General features: G+C 44.2%; 1 protein-coding gene across 9 annotated transcripts in view; it reads left to right on the plus strand.

The window, feature by feature from the left end:
* The window catches only part of MEF2A (myocyte enhancer factor 2A), a 142,029-nt gene that overhangs the window by 23,437 nt on the left and 99,392 nt on the right, over positions 1 to 19,200 (plus strand). The window contains exon 1 of one of the 9 annotated variants that reach the window (XM_066592855.1): positions 741 to 859. The exons of the other annotated variants lie outside the window; for them this stretch is intronic. The gene's annotated coding sequence lies outside the window, so the exon portion shown is untranslated. Of the gene's footprint in view, positions 1 to 740; positions 860 to 19,200 lie in introns of those variants that run through there. 9 annotated transcript variants of the gene reach the window in all.

Below are 19,200 nucleotides of genomic sequence, written 5' to 3' on the forward strand. Positions count from 1 at the left end.
AGTGTATGGCGCTCAAAGCTGGTGATGGGTCCCCTTTAATGCCTGGGCCGAATTCTTGCATATGGAGGGAGTCAAGGAGTAGCTGCCGGCCGAATGCAGCAATAGAATGTGTGCAGGCATCCTTTACAGGAAGGACGCTTGCAACTGAAATTGATTAACATTCACTTCGCTCTGATTTTGTGTTGAAGACAGTGGAAGTAATTTGCGCAATAATGCTGATTCTGTCATGATACGTTTTTCTTGAATATGTCTTAACAGAAGTTAAAATTAGGCCAGCTTAACTTTTTCTGCATTGTGAGCTGTAGATTGATCTGCTCGGATACGTTCAGATGTAACAGATTTGTTGCAAAAAGTCTATGACCGAAAAAAAACAAAACAAAACTTTCCATAATGTGGATAGAACAGAATTTTCAGGCGATGCAATTTTTTTTGCCACGTGTGAACGAACAGTCGCACTGTAAACCTTCGTATACTTCATTGTAGAAGTTTTGCGTTATTAAGAGGAACGTCGACATATCAAAAGGAGTGCTTAAGGCCGACAACTTCCTTCTTCCCAGCCCTATCTTTGCTGATGCAGGTGAAATGAAAGCCGTAAGTCAGTGCTATCTCAGCTGTTACCGGCCAACCATCAATATTCATTGCTTCAGCTGCTATTGCTCCTCAAATGGGAATTGGAGAGCGAGAGAAAAAAAGGGGACGGCAGTTTATGGTGAGAAAGGCTGTCCTCCTCGCCTCCCTGGGAACAAACTACCAACACTTGGACCTTCCTGCGGGTCAGCTGCTGCACACTAAGATCTCTTCTCCCCGTCTTTGGATATCTCATATGAAGCTGGCAAGATTTTGTTCTCTGGATCGTTCTGTATGTATATATCTATTTTGGCTTTTTTTTTTTGTTCCTTGTGTTCAAATTGCTGGTGAAGCATAAGTTGCACTTTTAGGCCATCTAACTTTGTGCTCTTTGTCTTTTAGCTGTATGAATCCTAAATAAATGCAACCTGCCATTTCCTGTTTGAGCAGTTGCCAATGCAGGCGGCATATTCCTTCTATTCTGGTATTGTAGTGAAATGATTGATTGGCCTCACAAGACTGGCGTCCTGTCTGTTTCATTATGGTATCGGTGACACTGACAGTACTTCTTGCCTCGTGTCGGTGTACTGTATGTATTGCACAGACGGAATGTTTTTGTGTGTTGTATAACTCTTTTGTCAAGAATTGGAAGGCAGCAATACCTAAAGTCAGTATTAGACTCTTTTAAACAAGCCATGCAACAATAACCAGGAATTGAAAGCTGAGTCAGAACCCATGCACAGACAGCTGTTTCAGGGTTCTTGCCCTTCAGCGGTGTGCATGAGTTCTGACATCTGTATGTGCATGAGTTCTGACTTTGCTTTCAATTCCTGGTCATTGTTGCAAGGCTTATATAAAGAGTCTAATATTGACTTTAGCTGATAGGTATTGCCTTCCGATAGGGGGCGCTCTGGAGGTATTGTTTCATCTCCCTTATTTGCATATTACCCAGAGGAGCGTAAATGCCTTTCTAAGTCTCCTCACTCACCGTCTAGGTGCTCTCCCTAAGGAGAAAAGATGGCGTTTCTGACCCATAACTTTTGTCAGCACGTTGATGAAGCGGCTGAGAAGACGGGCACTTTCAGGGCTATCAGATTGTCCCCAGCTTCCATAAATTTGACTTTGATTTTGTGAACTCGTGACGGACAACATCCAATAACCAGATTGCTGAAATTTTCTTCTGCCACTTGGTGCCTTTTTGTCTTTTTTAAATTAAAAGTGGCTCCTTGAATGGTACAATTGGCTTCTCCAGCCTAATGGTCTGTCCATCTGTGCTGTGTTTCAGTATACTTTACCATGAACGCTATCATTATGTAAACATTAGACCAAATTGGGCAGATTATTAATCCTGTCTAATAGTTACACAGAATAAACTTCGACCAGGTAGTTGAAAAATGTACCAATATATCATGGTAGGTGATAAATTTGTGTGCATCTGTAGACACCTTTGTCTAATTTTCCGCCACCTAGTGGTTGGTTGACTCCACGGCCAATAGTTTGCTGCAATTTGGCATACACTGTCCCCTCTTATGCACGCTCCATTTCCGCGTATGCCACGTCCCCCGAGGCTTAACATGTAAAAGACGCTTGTGGTGCAAGACTTGTCTTTTTCTTCTCTTGGCACATATTCCGACAGTATTTTGCCACATTTTGATTAAACTACCCCAGTATCTTTAAAAGGGTTTGTATGTGATTCGGAGAAAAAAAAAAAAACAACAACGTGGACACTAGTGGCACCAGTTCGTGGGAACAACGAACTGACTTTTTGTTATACGTATGCTGGAACCCTCTTTAACGGGAACCTGTCACCAGATTTTTGCAGCCATTGTTGTGAACAGTATGAGGTTGTGATGAGCCTGCTGATTAGTGATATGTCTGCTGTACGTATTTGTGCAGCAGTTTGGGAGAAACTTGCATTTTATTAGTAGCATACTTGGAGAACTCCAAGAAGTAGTTCATGACTTGCAGCTAGCCCCACTCACACACCCTATAGTTGATGATTGGCAACTATCTCTCTATGCACAGTAATAGGCTGACAGATGTCAATCAGCGGCTAGAGAGTGGGTTAGGTGGAGCTAGCTGCGGCTCATTTTTTGAGGACTACTTTCTGTAGTTCGCTATGTATCTGGCTGCTACTAATAAAATATAATTTTTTTTCCCAAACTGCTGCACAGTTAGTGACCCTCCAGGCCTGGAGAAACAAAGTTGGCCACACCGGCTTCTCTGATTACCCGAAACACACTGTGCCCTAGTATGCATCATTAGTCTAAGACGTGACACCTGCTTTGGTGTCCGCACGAGCAGTGCTGACCAGTCAGAGCAGCATGTAGTGTTTTAAACCCACCGATGAATACCATACACAGTGTGCAACCGGTAGTCAGAGAAGCGTTCAGCCATCTTTGATTCTCCAGGTCTTGAGGGTTTCTTTAAATCCAGCAGACATCACTAATCAGCAAGCCTGTTACTGCCTTATGCAACTCCCAGAGAGGGCTTCAAAACGTGGTGACAGTTGCCTTTAATGAGGCTGTTGTGGAAGGGGAGCTGCAAGTGTTACAACATAACAAAGGAAATACAAAACTCTTCTTGGGTCACATTCACACCTGCGCCCGTGGGTTTGTCTTTTTCCGTTCGGCTCCGTCCTCAGAACCTGTCACACCCCCACAGTACCATAAACTAAGTTATGGTGCAGATAGGGGGCGTAACAGAGAGCCGGGTCATGTTTTTTGTTTTCACCCGCACCCCGTGACCCAGCAGTGTCCTTTTCTGAAGTCCCAGCGGCGCATAAAAACCTGATTATTTTCAAAGTCCCATGTCTGCATTTTCCTATACAAGTCTATGGGGGAACGTGCTCAGGAGTCACGCTGTCAGCGCGTGGACATAGTTTATGGGGCTCAGAGATCATGGCGGGTTCCCTTTATGGGCTGAAAATAGCTGACCAGCTGAGTCTGGGAATGTACGTTTTATACTTGCCTTCCCTGTTGTTCCCCAACTGGCAGTACTGGAAACCACCAATGCAGTGCATTAAGCAAGACTGTATGACATTTTTTTTTAAAAGTAGTCCTCCCATCGTAGCGCGCAGATCAATGCACTGCAGCAGTCGTTTGAGTGCTGACACCGGGAAACTACAGGGAGGCCTCATGTCCACGGGCATGCTTGGAATCCTCATGGAGAATCCTTATGGAGAATCCCTATTGGGTTCTGCTCATGTGCATGACGAATCATTTTTCCATACCATGCTATGGAGGGTTATTGCTGTGGAATCCGTAGCGGAACACCCTCCGTGGACATGAGGCCTGAAGGTAAGTATAAAACGTACATCCTCGTACTCAGTGGGTTAGTTATTTTGATCATAAGCCTAACTTGTAGGGCTCAATATAGCTGATGGTCTCTTTAAACTTTTCTTTGTGCCTAGTTACAGGCCAGCTCTACCAACCCCTCTTATAATACTTCCTGTCATCCGATGAGCCTTGACCTGTGAAGTGAAAACCGTGGAGTGGAAGTTCATAGACTAATAATAATAAACATATTCTATATCTCCTAATCAGCACTTAGCCAGATAGGTTGGTTCTGTAGTGAATGCATTTAAAATTTAATACGATTCTTGCTGTTCTTCCCTTTTTTTAACCTCTATGGCAATAGAGACCATGTCATCCGGTATCTTCTACCCTCATGCAGAAACTCAGTGGTAATGTCGGTTACACCTGCTGTACCCAGACTACAAAAACACTAGTGTTCACAGGTGCATTGCCAACGTAGTAGGAAGACAAGTTGTGTTGAAGCAGCCCTCCGGGGCTGGAGAGACCAAGATGGCCAAACCGCTCTTCTGATATCTGGCTGGCCAGCACTGGTTATTAAATGCAGGTCTTGTGTCCCTATACTAATGCACAGTGTGCATCAGGTTGTCAGAGAAGCTTTGGTTCTCCAAGCCCAGAGGTTAAATGGTATGTATGTGTGCGCTTTCCCACTTTCTTTAGTCATTCAATCGTGTAGTGGGGCAAAAACCAATATTTAAAAAAAAAAAAAAAAAGCGGAATATGATTGCAGAAGAGATGGTAGCATACAGTCGTGGCCAAAAGTTTTGAGCCTGAAACAGTTTGTTTTTCACAAAGTTTGCTTCCTCAATGGTTTTTTAGATCTTTTAGTCAGATGTTTCTATTATAAGCATTTCATAAGTTTTTAAACCGATCCAGGTTTAGAAAATTAAAAGCCAAAAACGTTGTTCTTAGTTTAAAAAAACAAAATTTAAATTGCAACCCCAGCAATTAAAAGCTCTGATACGTTTCTGGCGCTACATTGGCTCACTCCCAGCCTAAGGACACTGCTATGAATAAAGAATGCTATCGAAATGTCCTCGAAAAGCAACTTCTCCCAACGATCCAGGAGCAATTAGATGATGAACAATGCCTTTTCCAGCATGATGGAGTACCATCTTACATGGCAAAAGTGATAACAAAGTGGCTTAGTGAGCAAAACATTGAAATTCTAGGTCCATGGCCAGAAAATTCCTTAAATCTCCATCCCATTGAGAACTTGTCCTCCAAAATGCCAGTGGAAAAACACAGAAATGGTGATAAACTCCAAGTAGTGATTAGGCAAGAATGGGTTGCCATTAGAGATAAGCGAGCGTACTCGCTAAGGCAAACTACTGGAGCGAGTAGTGCCTTATGCGAGTACCTGCCCGCTCGTCTCTAAAGATTCGGGTGCCGATGGGGGGCGGGGAGCGTCGGGGAGGAATGGGGAGGGGATCTCTCTCTCTCACTCTCTCCCCCTGCTCCTCCCTGCTCACTCCCGCAACTCACCGCTCTCCCCCGCCGGCACCCGAATCTTTAGAGACGAGCAAGCAGGTACTCGCATAAGGCACTAATCGCTCAAGTAGTTTGCCTTAGCGAGTACGCTCGCTCATCTCTAGTTGCCATCAGTCAGGATTTGGTCCAGTAACTGATGTCCAGCATGCCAGGTCGAATTGCAGAAGTTTTGATAAAATCAAGGGGCAACACAGTAAATATTGCGTTTTTGCCTAACTTGATGTGTTTGTAAAAAAAAAAAGTTTAAAAACTTATGAAATGCTTATAATTGGACTTCAGTAACCATAAAAACATTAGGATAAAAGATCTAAAAACACTGAAGCAGCAAACTCTGTGACGAGCAAGAGTTGTGTGAGTCTCAAAACTTTTAGCTACAACTCTAGTCGTTTCTCTGTTGGTGCACCATTAAAGAAGCAGCACCTGCGCTGTTAATCCGTAATAAAGTGGAATCCCTTTAGTCTTTCTCCTTCCTTCGCTAATTCTTTATATAAGTAGTTCTAGAAAGTATTTGTTCAGAGGTAAGTCTCAGACAGCTGCGTAACCTTGTAGGCTTCTACCTTATTGTATCGCTCATAAATGTGTGCATGTGGTCGACATTTGTTCACGTTGCACCGTTTTATAGTGCAGTTGTCGCCCCTCTTGCCACCTGTACACTGACTGAGCCTGGTGGCCCAGCTGTCTCTTCCGCATTCTCTCTCTTTAGTGACATATTACTAAACGGATACAACTGTTTTGTATCGTGTTAGATCCTGGCCGGGCTGCAGCAAGTGCCATGAAACAAAGAGTCCGAAATGTTTTCCCTTTATGATCTGTCATCCCAGTGATGTCATTCAGAGAGTGCTGTAGAAGACTCTTCTTGAAAGAAACAACCTCGTAGCAATTCACCAAGGGTTGGATGGTTTTAAAAACCCATTGCCAATGAACTTTCCATACATTAGTGACTACTCTTGGATACACAGGATGGATGCAGGAGCACGTTGGACTCTTTCAGCCAGAGCACCGACACTGCTTGATTTGACCATACAGGATAAGTTTTACCTGGTTCCTTAGAAACCCTCAGGTACTTGAAAAGCTGATATTCATATCTTGTGAATCTACTTTCTGAACTCTCTGCCTGAGGAGGTGGTGATGGCAAGATTCATAGAGGAGTTTAAAAGGGGACTAGATGTCTTTCTGGAGAGGAAGGATATTACAGGATATAAATCTTAGGTTAATTGTTAATCCAGGTATACAGGCAGGTAGGAACTATTAGGGGTTGATCCAGGGAACAGTCTGATTGCCATTTTTTCCCCGAAAGGGCTAATTGGCTTCTGCTTTGGGGTTTTTTTGCCTTCCTCTGGATCAACACAGGAGGATAGACAGGCTGGACTAGATGGACATTGTCTTCATTCGGCCGAACGAACTATGTTACTATGTTACTTTTGGCCATGATTATCTCCCTCTATGTACATATTTGACAAGCTGAACTTGTCTAGTGCTGCTGAGATGTATTTTTTTTTTTTTTAATGTGAATGTGCACTCATTGTCAAAAACAATTTGACCCCCTAGAAGGAGTTGTTGGAATCGAATGAAACGTGACATGTGTGATTGTAATGTGCATATAGGTAACAAAGTATGTTAGGCTGAAAAAAGACGCACGTCCATCTAGTTCAGCCCATCAACCCCCACCACCAATGTTGATCCAGAGAATCTCCTGCAGAATGTCAAATCCGTCCCACCCATGCTGTAAGATATTCAACATTAGAGAGATTATGCTAAGAAGACAACATAGCCCGATTTGGCTGAAATCGAAAATAATTTATTTTTTGGTCTTCATTTTTTTTCATACATGTATAACGGGTATCACTGCCTATCAGCAGCACAGGTAGTCAATAGTTAAATTTGATGGTTGGATGTCTTTGCATAACTTTTCTAGTGCTTGAAGTTGCTTGACTTGGCTTTACTTTTGAAATCTATAAGTTACTTAATGTTTTCATAAACAATAGCTACTTTGATGTGAAATAACGTATTGAGCCTTTTTTTTTTTTCCTGGTTCTTCACAATTCATTATCATTAATGGCTCATAGAGCTGAGCGCTTCAAAAGCATGCAGATCTAATTGAAAAGAAAGCAGGAATGCAGTCTTCTGTCATCTTCATGTTCAAAGCTGAACCCGTCCTGCATTTGGTTCACTAAACTTAAAACGGAATAGACTGTACAGGAGACAGTCCATTTATATACTGGGTTTCATCAAGCTTAAAGGTGCTATCCAGGCTTAAAAAATTGGTCTAGCCTCACATGTCGGCGCTCGCAACGCCGCATTAGTTATAGCTGCCATGTGGACTACTACAGGCTCGTCCCATTGAAGTGAATGACCACTGTAAGTAATATGGCGTTCCGAGCAATGACCGGATCATGCTCCGATGTAATCCTTAAAGAGGCTGCAGTGTTTGTATGAGTACTGTGGGCACTGCAGTAAGCTGATCGGCAGGGGTACCGAGTGGCAGACCTCCACTAATTGGATATTGTGGCCTATCCTGAGGACAGGCCATAATTAAAAAAAAATTTTTTTTTTAAAGACTGGATAACCCTGTTTAACCCTTTCCAATCCACTGTCTGACGTCGAAAGACATTCTGATTGAAAGCTGTACAGCTCCGATGTCTGAAGACGTCCGGCAGGGTATTCTTGCTGTATATTACTGGCTGCTCTGTTGTCGGGGGCCTCTCCAGATTGTCCCATACCGCAGTACTGGCTCTAGCCAGCAGATGGCGCCATTGTATAATGGCAGAAAGAGAAAGCCCCCTAGGAAACCCTAAATCCAAAATTGGCTTGCAAAGGGTTAATACCCAGACATCAAGGCTCATAGTGCGTGACGCAAGGCACGGCCACAGGGCTAACTGATTTCTGCTCCTTCGATCTTGCAGTTTTTGGAAGATGGAGCATATATTATGCCTCGACGCTGTCCGGCATGCCCCAAAAATACTCGCTACCACCACTGATCGTTTAACTGCAAGGATGGTCAGCTACATGGATTCTACTCGCTGAATACAGGCCTCCCTGGCTCTCCAGTAATCAAAATTGCCACAATTTTCTATGGGTTCTTAATAGAGCGCAAAGAACTGACTAATAAAGGTTAGAACTTTATTACTAAAAACAGCAGTGCTTGTGAAAAGTATGATCTAAAAACAGAATAATATACAAAGGAATGAACACGTATTACACATAAGACCAATATGAGAATAAAAGGAATCAAAAAGAGAATATAATGCCAGTTCTTGCCAATTGAATCAGTTTGATTTGAGGATGGACGCTTCCGGCATGCACATGCAGTCCCATGGTATTCTGACAAATGATCTTTGGTCCACGCAGTAGCTTTATCAGCCAAACCTGCAGCCTCTCACCCATGATATTAGGGAGAGGCAGGCTGATTGTATGCACAAAACTCCCAAGAGGGGAATACAATTCCATATTTCCCTAGGAGGCAAATTTTAAAAGACACTATCATAGTAAGTCTATGGAAAGCGTTCACTGCATTATCCATGTCCAGATTATCGCCACGGATAACTCAATGAAATATCACCTGTGAACAGGAGCCCTAAAACAGGCTGTCGGAGATCTTGTTATATGCTATTCATAGAAGTCAAGAAGGGTGAAGGAGGAAGTAGCTATAAAGTGAGCGAGACAGAGAAACTTATAGATGCTGCTGCTGAAGGGTCTAGTAAGTGTTTTATCTCGCCCCAGTGCTAGATTCAAAGCTACACTGCTCAATACCGCTGTATATTGTCATCAATCCTGATGCATCTGAGCGTGCGCTGCAGAGAGAAGGGAGCAGGATCTCCCCTTCTCTGTGTGTGGTGTATCGCTAGTCTACACCACCAGCTCAAGAAAAACTGATAAGTGGAGATGAAGCCCGCAGAGGGGAAAAAAACTAGTGATTAAATTCCTTCTACAAGTCCTATAATGCCTGAAATATTGCGCCTATTTATTTGCACTTGATGGCATGCCGGCTTAGTGCTTAAAGTGTACCTGTTGTTTAAAAGTCTTAAATGTGATAACTTAGGTCTACAATACAGTAGGATACTGCATTTAAAACTATAATTTCCTTCCTATGTGGGGGGGAGGAAGTGATATCTGCTCTCAGCATAGCTCCCGCGTAAAGCAGCAGTTGTGAGTTTTCTAGCACAACCGTCCTCTTCCACCCCCTTTGCTGGAAAAACAAACTTCATTTTCTCCAGTTTCAAAAGTTCCCCTCACCTCTATCAGTCTTGCTTCAGTTGGGCTCCCTGTTTGTAAATGTCTGCTCAGTCCTTTTCTATGCATTGCTGCAAGACTACACAGTGGACTATACAACAGGAAAAGAAGGAAGACCTCTCCCTTTACTCCTTCCTTACTAGTAGAAGTTTTTTTCCCCCCTGAGTTATTAACCCTTTCCAATCCAATTTATTTCCAGATTTTCCTAGGGGTCTTACTCTTTTTCTGCCGTTACACAACGGCGCTATATGCTGGCTAAAGCCAGTACTGCATGAGGTGACACGTTGGATAGCCTCTGACAGCAGAGAGGCTGGCAATATACAGTAAGAGAACCCCAACAGACGTCTCCCAACATCGGAGCTGTACAGCCTTAAATCATAATGTCTTTAGACGTCAGACAGTGGATTGGAAAGAGTTAAAGAATATACATGCCTGACCTTAAAGGAGTTCTGTCTTTAAAAAAAAATCTACACTTGCATATTTTCCCCCGTCAGTCTTCTTACCAGATCAGTCGCCCCGGGTCACCTCACTTCAGCTGTTCGGAACCTCTTCTTCCTGTGATGAAGCATCCATTGCCGGCATTCTGCTTCCTGCAGTGCAATGTATGCTACGTCACTAGTGATGTAGTGTTCACTGCCTAGTAGGGAATGCAGAATCCTGGAGGTCACGTGACCCGGGGGACTGGAGGAACCAGAAGATAGGTGAGTAGAAGATGCCGTAAGAAGACTGCCTGGGGAAGAATAGGTAAGTACTTGTTGTTATATATATATATATAAAACACCTTTAAGCTGGGTTCACATGAGATAGAAATCTCATAGAATGTCTGCGGAATGACCGCATGGAAATTATCTGAGATTTCCGTAGCGGAAACGCTGCTTTAAAATCCGTGCCATTTGGTGCGGGCTTTCTATCGGCTTTCAACATGTATCCCTCTGCGGAAGTCTCTCCCCATAGAGAGAAGAGAGTCTGCTGTGGAAATGGCGCCAAAATTGACACGTCATGGATTTGAATTCCACGCTGCATGTCCGTTTCTGCACCGTATTGCCCGCAGTGGACTGTCAACGTATGAACAAGATTTTTGCAATTCTCGTTCACTTTACTGCTTAGTCTCCGTTTTAAAAAAAATGCACGTGGAGTTTCCTAGTTTTGTTACACACTATGTGCATATTTTATGACCTTTCAGGGTTCATGACCAGAATCTCCCTAGGACTAAACATAGTAACAGTATGTTAGGCTGAAGGGAGACAATGTCCATCTAGTTCAGCTTGTTTCAACCCCTCCTTGTTGATCCAGAGGAAGGCAAAAAAAAAAACAATGAGGCAAGGTCAATTAGCCCCCTGGGGGGGGGGGGGCTCTTTACTGTAAGAGCAGTGAGACTATGGAACTCTCTGCCTGAGGACGTGGGGATGGCAAAATCCATAGAGAAGTTTAAGAGGGGACTAGACCTCTATCTAGTGCGCTATGATATTACAGGATATAGATATTAAATAACCAGCAGAATTGTTGATCTGGGTCTTGGAGTCAGGTAGGAATCAAATGTTGATCCAGGGATTATTCTGACTGCCATTACGGCAGTGGACATTGGGCATTAGGCAGGTGAAATTTTGCAAGGGGTTCGTTTTATCCCTCTGCATCTCGTGTTCTATTTCTTTTTGCTTTGTGAGTACCCTTCAGAAAAAACTGTTTTAAAAGTTTTGCTCCCCCCACCCTCCCCTTTAGGTTTTGAAAAAAGTATTGCAGTACAAAAGTCAACTATTGGCCAAATCGCACAAAAGAGCAAATTCAAATGATATTTGTTTAGAGTAAACATGATCATCAACAGGCTGACAACCAATTAAGTTGCTAGTCGTTTCAGCTTACCCCCCCAAAAAATAGTCGCTGGTTGATCAAAAGTCAGTTGGTATAAAGTCATAGTGGTTCATATTGGAATGACTTAAAGGGGTTGTCCCGAGGCAGCAAGTGGGTCTATACACTTCTGCATGGCCATAATAATGCACTTTGTAATGTACATTGTGCATTAATTATGAGCCATACAGAAGTTATAAAAAGTTTTTTACTTACCTGCTCCGTTGCTGGCGTCCTCGTCTCCATGGTGCCGACTAATTTTCGCCCTCCGATGGCCAAATTAGCCGCGCTTGCGCAGTCCGGGTCTTCTTCTTTTCTGAATGGGGCTCCGTGTAGCTCCGTGTAGCTCCGCCCCGTCACGTGCCGATTCCAGCCAATCAGGAGGCTGGAATCGGCAATGGACCGCACAGAAGCCCTGCGGTCCATGAAGACAGAGGATCCCGGCGGCCATCTTCAGCAGGTGAGTATGAAGACGCCGGACCGCCGGGATTCAGGTAAGCGCTGTGCGGGTGGTTTTTTTAACCCCTGCATCGGGGTTGTCTCGCGCCGAACGGGGGGGGGGGGGGGGGGGGGGGGTTTAAAAAAAAAAAAAAACCCGTTTTGGCGCGGGACAACCCCTTTAAAGGGGTTGTCCCGCGAAACAAAGTGGGGGTATACACTTCTGTATGGCCATATTAATGCACTTTGTAATGTACATTGTGCATTAATTATGAGCCATACAGAAGTTATTCACTTACCTGCTCCGTTGCTAGTGTCCCCTTCTCCATGGTGCCGTCTAATCTTCAGCGTCTAATCGCCCGATTAGACGCGCTTGCGCAGTCCGGTCTTCTCCCTTCTGAATGGGGCCGCTCGTGCCGGAGAGCGGCTCCTCGTAGCTCCGCCCCGTCACGTGTGCCGATTCCAGCCAATCAGGAGGCTGGAATCGGCAATGGACCGCACAGAAGACCTGCGGTCCACCGAGGGTGAAGATCCCGGCGGCCATCTTCACAAGGTAAGTCAGAAGTCGCCGGAGCGCGGGGATTCGGGTAAGTACTGGACGGTTTGTTTTTTTTTATGCCTGCATCGGGTTTGTCTCGCGCCGAACGGGGGGGGGGGGCTATTGAAAAAAAACAAACCCCGTTTCGGCGCGGGACAACCCCTTTAAGAATGAATTTGCATGCAGATTCCACCCCCCCCCCCCCATTTGAACAATATTTCCGCAATTAACTCATGAACCATCGCTGCTCTGTGTAAAAGCAAATGAATTGGCGAAGGACAGTAACTTAACGACTTTTCTGAGCAACTATCTGAACGTGTGAAGGTACTTTTAAGTAATGGTTAGAGTTGAGCGAACATACTCTGCCGAGCTTGATGCTCGTTCGAGCAGTAGCGTACTCGATGGTGCTCGTTACTCGAATGAGCATCAAGCCGTGTTCGACACCCCCCCCCCCCGCCCCAGTCTTTGGCTCCTCCCCGCTGTGACGTGCCCATTTGGCCCCTTCCCGCCGCAACGCAGCGCGCATCATTGGCAAATTTTTTGGCTGGCTGGCTGGCTAGAGAGAGGGAGAACACCTGAGAACCTAGGGGGAAAAAAATAGCTCAGCACTCGGCGTCCCGCATACAAAAATGCTCGAGTCTCCCATTGTAGTCAATGGGGTTCATTACTCGAGTAGAGCTCTCGAATTTTACGAAAAGCTCAACTCGAATAACGCGGACTCGAGCATTTGGGTGCTCGCTCATCTCTAGTAATGGTATAAAATAACCATTACTCATCCTTTAACTATTCCTCCACTCCAACGCAGCTGTTCTATGACGTCACGCACAAGCCGTTCATGCACACATGAATGCAGGGTCATTGCTTCCTGTGACAGTTGGGACCAGAGCAGTGGCGCTGGAGTGGAGGAACAATTAAAGGGTCAGTAATGATTATTTTATACCATTACCTATCCTGGGGCAGTTTTCTCTAAACCTCCTTTTAAGTCTCTGTTCACACTGACGACACGTCTTCAGTTTTTGCAGCATATGTGACAAGTTCTGTTATGATCTATCAGGTCCATTTATTGTGGGGTTTTTTTGGGGTGGGAGATTTTGTTTTTCTCTTACCCTTTAACATAAATGGGACAAAAGATAAATTGGGACTATTCACATCTCTTCCTAGACCCCATGATGGATCCCATTATAGAGAATGGGGACTTTGGGTGTCCGTCATGTAACAGATTTGGTACCCCATCTTCATATTTCTGTTCCTGAAAAAAAGGTCAAACTAGCAGCGCCAAAGAAAACCCTTCTCGGTCAGGCTCAATCATGCACGCCAGGCAAGGAGTTGAGCTTGATGATGGTGATGGGGCAATGAAGTAACTGTTAACTTTCATCCACTTATGCTGCCGGCTACTTCTTTTCTTGGACCATTTTTCTGTTCTTGTGATTAAACAGCAAAATAGAAACTACAAGCAGTGTCTATGGGTGCCTTCACACGGTCCATAAAATCCACACCAAAATCTGTGCCAAAATCCAAACTTTTTTGACCAGCTCCTTTTGCCGTTTTGTGTTATTGTGAGCGCCTAGAACTTGCTATGAATATTTGTCCATACCTCACTGTATAGCTCAGCGGACACAACCCAATCATCACCGTTGTAGATGAGGTGGTACAAGAGAAGATCTTCGCCGGTATATCCAGTAGACAGGCGGATTCTCCGACTTCTTAAGCTAGCAAGTCTCGAATAGTCTGCTTGTGTTTGATGTCTGACAGCCTTAAGTGGAATGTGTAGTTTTTACGTCTGATATTTTCTCCGTCTGAATTTAATAAGCTAACAAACCATCCTGCGGCTTTGAAGCGAGCAACGTGTTGGCAAGACTTTTTTGTAAACCCTGCACTTTATAGCAAATGTAGTGGAAGTGTGACTGGATCTGTTTTGAAACCTGACACAAGATTGCTCATACAGAGATGCCTTTGAAACGATCCTTCATTCCCTTCTTGCGGGATGGGAGCGGCCGGGATGCTGTCTTGACCATACAAAGTGCACACAAGTTATCTTTGGACGGGTCGGAGAGGTGGGTGTGATTATTTCAAAGTGTCATCCAGTCCAGTCTTCTCAAGCCGTTCTACAGAGATTAAAGACCTTAGTGTTTAGCTTCAGGCCGGTCTGCTTGGCAAGGGCTTGCTGTGTCCGAAACAAGACTCTTACCTGATTTCCTGTTGGTCACTGGCACGATTTGACCAAGTAGAGGTGTGCAGATCACTCTCTATGACTGTTATGTCTGATTTTTGTTGTTACCATTTACCTACACAGCGTAAATAATTCCATCACTCATTCTATGTGTCAGCAATTCTTCATGATATGCTGGCGACCAGGCAAGATCAATGGCCCAAAAATCTGGGATCCTTGTGCTAAAAGTTTGACAGCAAAACTCCATTGCCCCAGTTTGGTGCTAAAGCAAAATGTAAAAAGGTTTGTCAATCTAAAAAATATAGCCATTACTCACCCCCTCTCGCTTTGCCTCTAGTCCAAAACTGTTGACCCAGTCCCTGCTGAAACGGGAATCGATTAAATCACTCACAAGACTGCTGCAGTATAATCCAAATCCCTTAAAGGGGTTTCCAAGTTAATACTTTTATATAGTTTTGGGTATCCCATACCCAAAACTAAATAAAAGTATTACTCGCCATGGCACCAGACCACGTTTTATGGTGGTCCGCCGCCACAGCATCGGACAGGTGACATCACCCAGCCAGAAGATAGGTTTACACAGCATCACCCAATCACACGGGCTTCTAATGTTAAAGCCCCAAGACTGGTTTATTGGATGTCGCTGATTATGTCCCTGCTGGCTTTTCATTGGCCGCATCGATCACATGGGTAAACAAACCACATCACCGCTGCTGCTGATATAAATAGAAGACCTAAGCAGCGGTGCAGCTCAAGGGCTCATGTTCACGTCCATATGCGTAAAATGCTGCGGGTCCCCGCAGCCATACGCTCTGCCGGCAGAGACCGTATATGGCGGCATATGGCACTGCACATGCCCGCGAATCACACGGACATGTGCAGTTTTATTTTTTATTTTTTTTTATTCATTCCTCTCTCTGTTCAGAGCAGAGATGTGTAGGAAAGCGTTACCCACATGCAATGTGTTGCGTATGGACAGCATATCATATACAACCCATACAAGTGTACAGAGCTCACATGGAGTAAAATAGATCATGCTGCGACTTATTTCTCTTCTGTATAGATACGCTGTGTCCATGCGCCGCTGTGCGCGAATCAATGAAAGTAAGATTTTTAATTAGTCTTGTAACTTCTAAATAACTTGAGACAATCCACCTCCCTTTCCCATCCTTATCGATAACTCTGTATTAGTTGCGCTCCTACATCACATGGCCATCTGGAAACGGACACCCACTAATGATAACCGAACAGAAGCCTGGGTAATGTTTTACCAGAGTAGCATCATTGTAATCTGAAGCCCATTGAGACCCGCATATTCCCAGTGATCCATTTGTATAGTGATGCTTACACTTGATAAATTGGTAAAAGTCATACAAGAGCATAAACCACTCCGAGCCTCCCAGTATTATTTCAGCATAGTGGTAAGTGCCTCCCATTAGTATCCTTCTGCTGAGCCATGTAAGAGGAAGGCAGGTAAGGACAGCGTATCAAGACTCGTTGAGAGCCTATTCATAGTATTAATCTCCTTAATACAGTAAAATGTTCACAAAGTAACGTTTCTGACAAGTAAATGGCTTCTTCCATCCAGAAAAGGGGGTGTCTTGTTTAGGAACTTAATTTCAAATCACTCATTTGGGAATTCTGAGTTTATTTAGGGCCCCTATTCGGAACGCTTATGTATCAGTAGAGAAAAAAACTTCGGCTGACTTCACACAACCAGGCTCGAATTGCGGAATCTGTGATCGTCTCCCGCGCAGACGATCCGCGGCATTCCGCATCAATTTAAACCAATGGAGCATGCGTGTAGGTGGACAGCTACTGCGATTTTTGTGCTCGCGGAGGAATAAACCGCAGCATGCTCCATTTTCGTGCAGGCTCCGCACGGACGGCTTCTATTGAAGTTAACTGTGGAGCATAATAATTCAAAATGGGTTGATTTAGACGTTTTTCTGAAGTCCCGTTAGAAATCCGCACATGAATTTGCCCATTGAATAGCGCTAGATTTCTGCTGTGGTTTTTAGAGGTGGAATCCTCATGGAAAAATCTGCCATTTTGCTGTATGAATATAACCTAAAGCGTGCCCGTCACTTTAGGCCGCTGTGTGTACTTGAGGTGTAGCACGATTTCTGGCTATATTTTTCACCCGTTTGTCCCTCTGCAGACTCTAACTTTAACTTCTCTCTGAGCAGGTGAGCGAAGACTGCTGCTATTATGTCCTCTCTATACTGCACATGGAGAAAGCAGCAGATTATGCTTACTAACTCTTTGTAGCACACAGAGGAATAACAGTATCATGGAAGACCGTGTACAGCAGACCTCAGCAGTGTAGCTGTGACTTCACTAGCTACAAGACAGTAAGCATTGTTGCTGCAGTAAGTCTGCTTGAGTCTCTTTCTGTTCTCTCCCTTTTTACCCCCACTGTCTCTTTCTCCATTCTCTGTTCTGTCAAATGGGACAGGAAAACCAGGCCCAAAATGGCACTCGCCCTTGTTTAGGTATCCTAAGGTATGTTCATTCGCAGCACAATTGGCTGCAGACAATACTCAGGATTTTACAGTATCGGCAATGTAGATGAAAATTCAAGAAATTCCATCCACGCACTGTAGAAAAAACTCCACAATCTGCAGTGTACCTTGATTTATGGTGTGGAATTTAAATTTTTAGCATAGATTTCACTTTAACTGAGGGGATGAAATCCATGTAAACCGCTTGTTACATGCAGATTTTCATATGGATCAGCTACTTGTGAACATAGACTTCTATAGGTTAGGCCAGTAGCATCATGGGATGTTGTAGAATGAGTTTAGGATGATGGGGTGAGATCACTGTGATCATAGTCCTTTACTGGAGCACTTCTGTTGGTACAGTAGACTCTGAGAAGGGGTGGCACCAGTCATAACTGGGTAGATTTGATATGCAAAAGCAAAAAACTGATATCTTGGCGCCACTCTCCAATGAAAGTCATAAGACAATGGGATGAAATATCCAAATTATCTTTTATTAAATGAATTGAAAACCAGCAGACACGCATTTCAGTGTGAAGACCTTCATTGGTCAAGTTGGGTATTCCGTCACTCTTTGGACTACAGAGATATGGAGCCAAAAGTGCTGGGGGCACCGGGAGTAGATGGGATCGGGGCTGAGACACCAGGAAAAGCAGAAGTCTGGGTCAACCGTACTGGTGAGGAGATCTGTGGATAAGTTTTCCGCATACTTGCACACATTCCAAGTCTCTCTTTGTGACTTCAAAGCAATCTGTAATCTTTTTGCTCAAGTATGGGAGTCCAAACAAAAAAAAATGTATTGAGTGCAGCCTGAAGAACCGAGACATTAGCTGCATTTTTACATTAGGCGAAGAATAGCTGTAAACTTAATTTTGCCGGTTACTTTGAAGTCCTGTTCCATTTCTGATCAACGGAGATGAAAGTTTGACTGTACAGCTTGGGTGAACTCAAGTATGCACCCTTGCTGTACTTGGGGAATACTGCAATCAGGGGCTTAACTTGAAGCTACTTGGATCCACAATGCAAAATCTGTAACGGGACCCCCATCTATAATGCTCCATTTATAGTCTTGGTGTCATCCTATTGGAAATAGAGCCCTGATGGGCCCCCTAAAATTCCAAGGCCTAAGTGCTTCTGCACCCTCTATAGTTATGCCCCTGACTATAAGGGTTAAACAGCAAGCAGTGTGTTTGAAGCTGGCACACTTACAGCAATGAATGATCATGTGTGGCACACCCAAATATACGACCTGTTTAGTGGGATATTGTACGTGCCGATGTAATTTACCGTGATAAGCTTGCGTCTGTGTCATACGCAACACGGCGTGCATGGTTTACAGCATGAGCTTACTTTATACGGAGTAGTGATTATGTGAAGTAATACTTGTGAAAATCGTTAAAGTAGAAGCTGCAGCGAGTCGGGTGCGGAGATCGGCGCTCACACGCATATATAGGCGAAGCAGGAGGTGAGACGATTGACAGACAATAGCCAAGATGCACTATGATTGATTACTACCTGATTGTTTCATCATCCTAGATCCTTTCATGTATGCAGCATATCTGCAGCCAAACGAAACCTCCATAGGTTACTGTAGGTGCACATCTCTAACTTCGGTCCTTTTCTACACTGTTGGCAGATTAATCCTACTCCTACATTGTGCTACAGATGTAGCGGAGCCGTAGGCTGAGGGCAAAGCTCTGCGTAGATTCAGTATGTCTTGTTCGTGATGCCCATTATACAGTACTAGTAAAAGACATGAAGTTTACTTCCCACCATTCAGCTGCCAGTTAAATCCCAGCGCTCCCCGTTGTGAAGGTCAGATGTCTACAGACGTAAGTGGTGAGTTGTGCAACAGCTGCAGCCCTCACTGGTGTCCGGGATTATCGGCTTTGATCAGCTCCAGGTGCAGAGTTCTAACCCCAATTTTACAAGGCAGCTGATGCACAGGTGTACCTTGCCGACCACAATGGCTACTCTACCTTGAAATGCAAGAAGATTTACTACGACCTCACTTAAGGATGGATTTCCATAACTTTTTTTAAATTTTTTTATAGACTGTATTTAAAGAGCGCTGTTAAAATCCGCATCAAAACCTCTATTGAA

This window comes from Eleutherodactylus coqui, chromosome 2 (genome assembly GCF_035609145.1).
Source record: "Eleutherodactylus coqui strain aEleCoq1 chromosome 2, aEleCoq1.hap1, whole genome shotgun sequence".
Taxonomy (NCBI): Eukaryota; Metazoa; Chordata; class Amphibia; order Anura; family Eleutherodactylidae; genus Eleutherodactylus; species Eleutherodactylus coqui.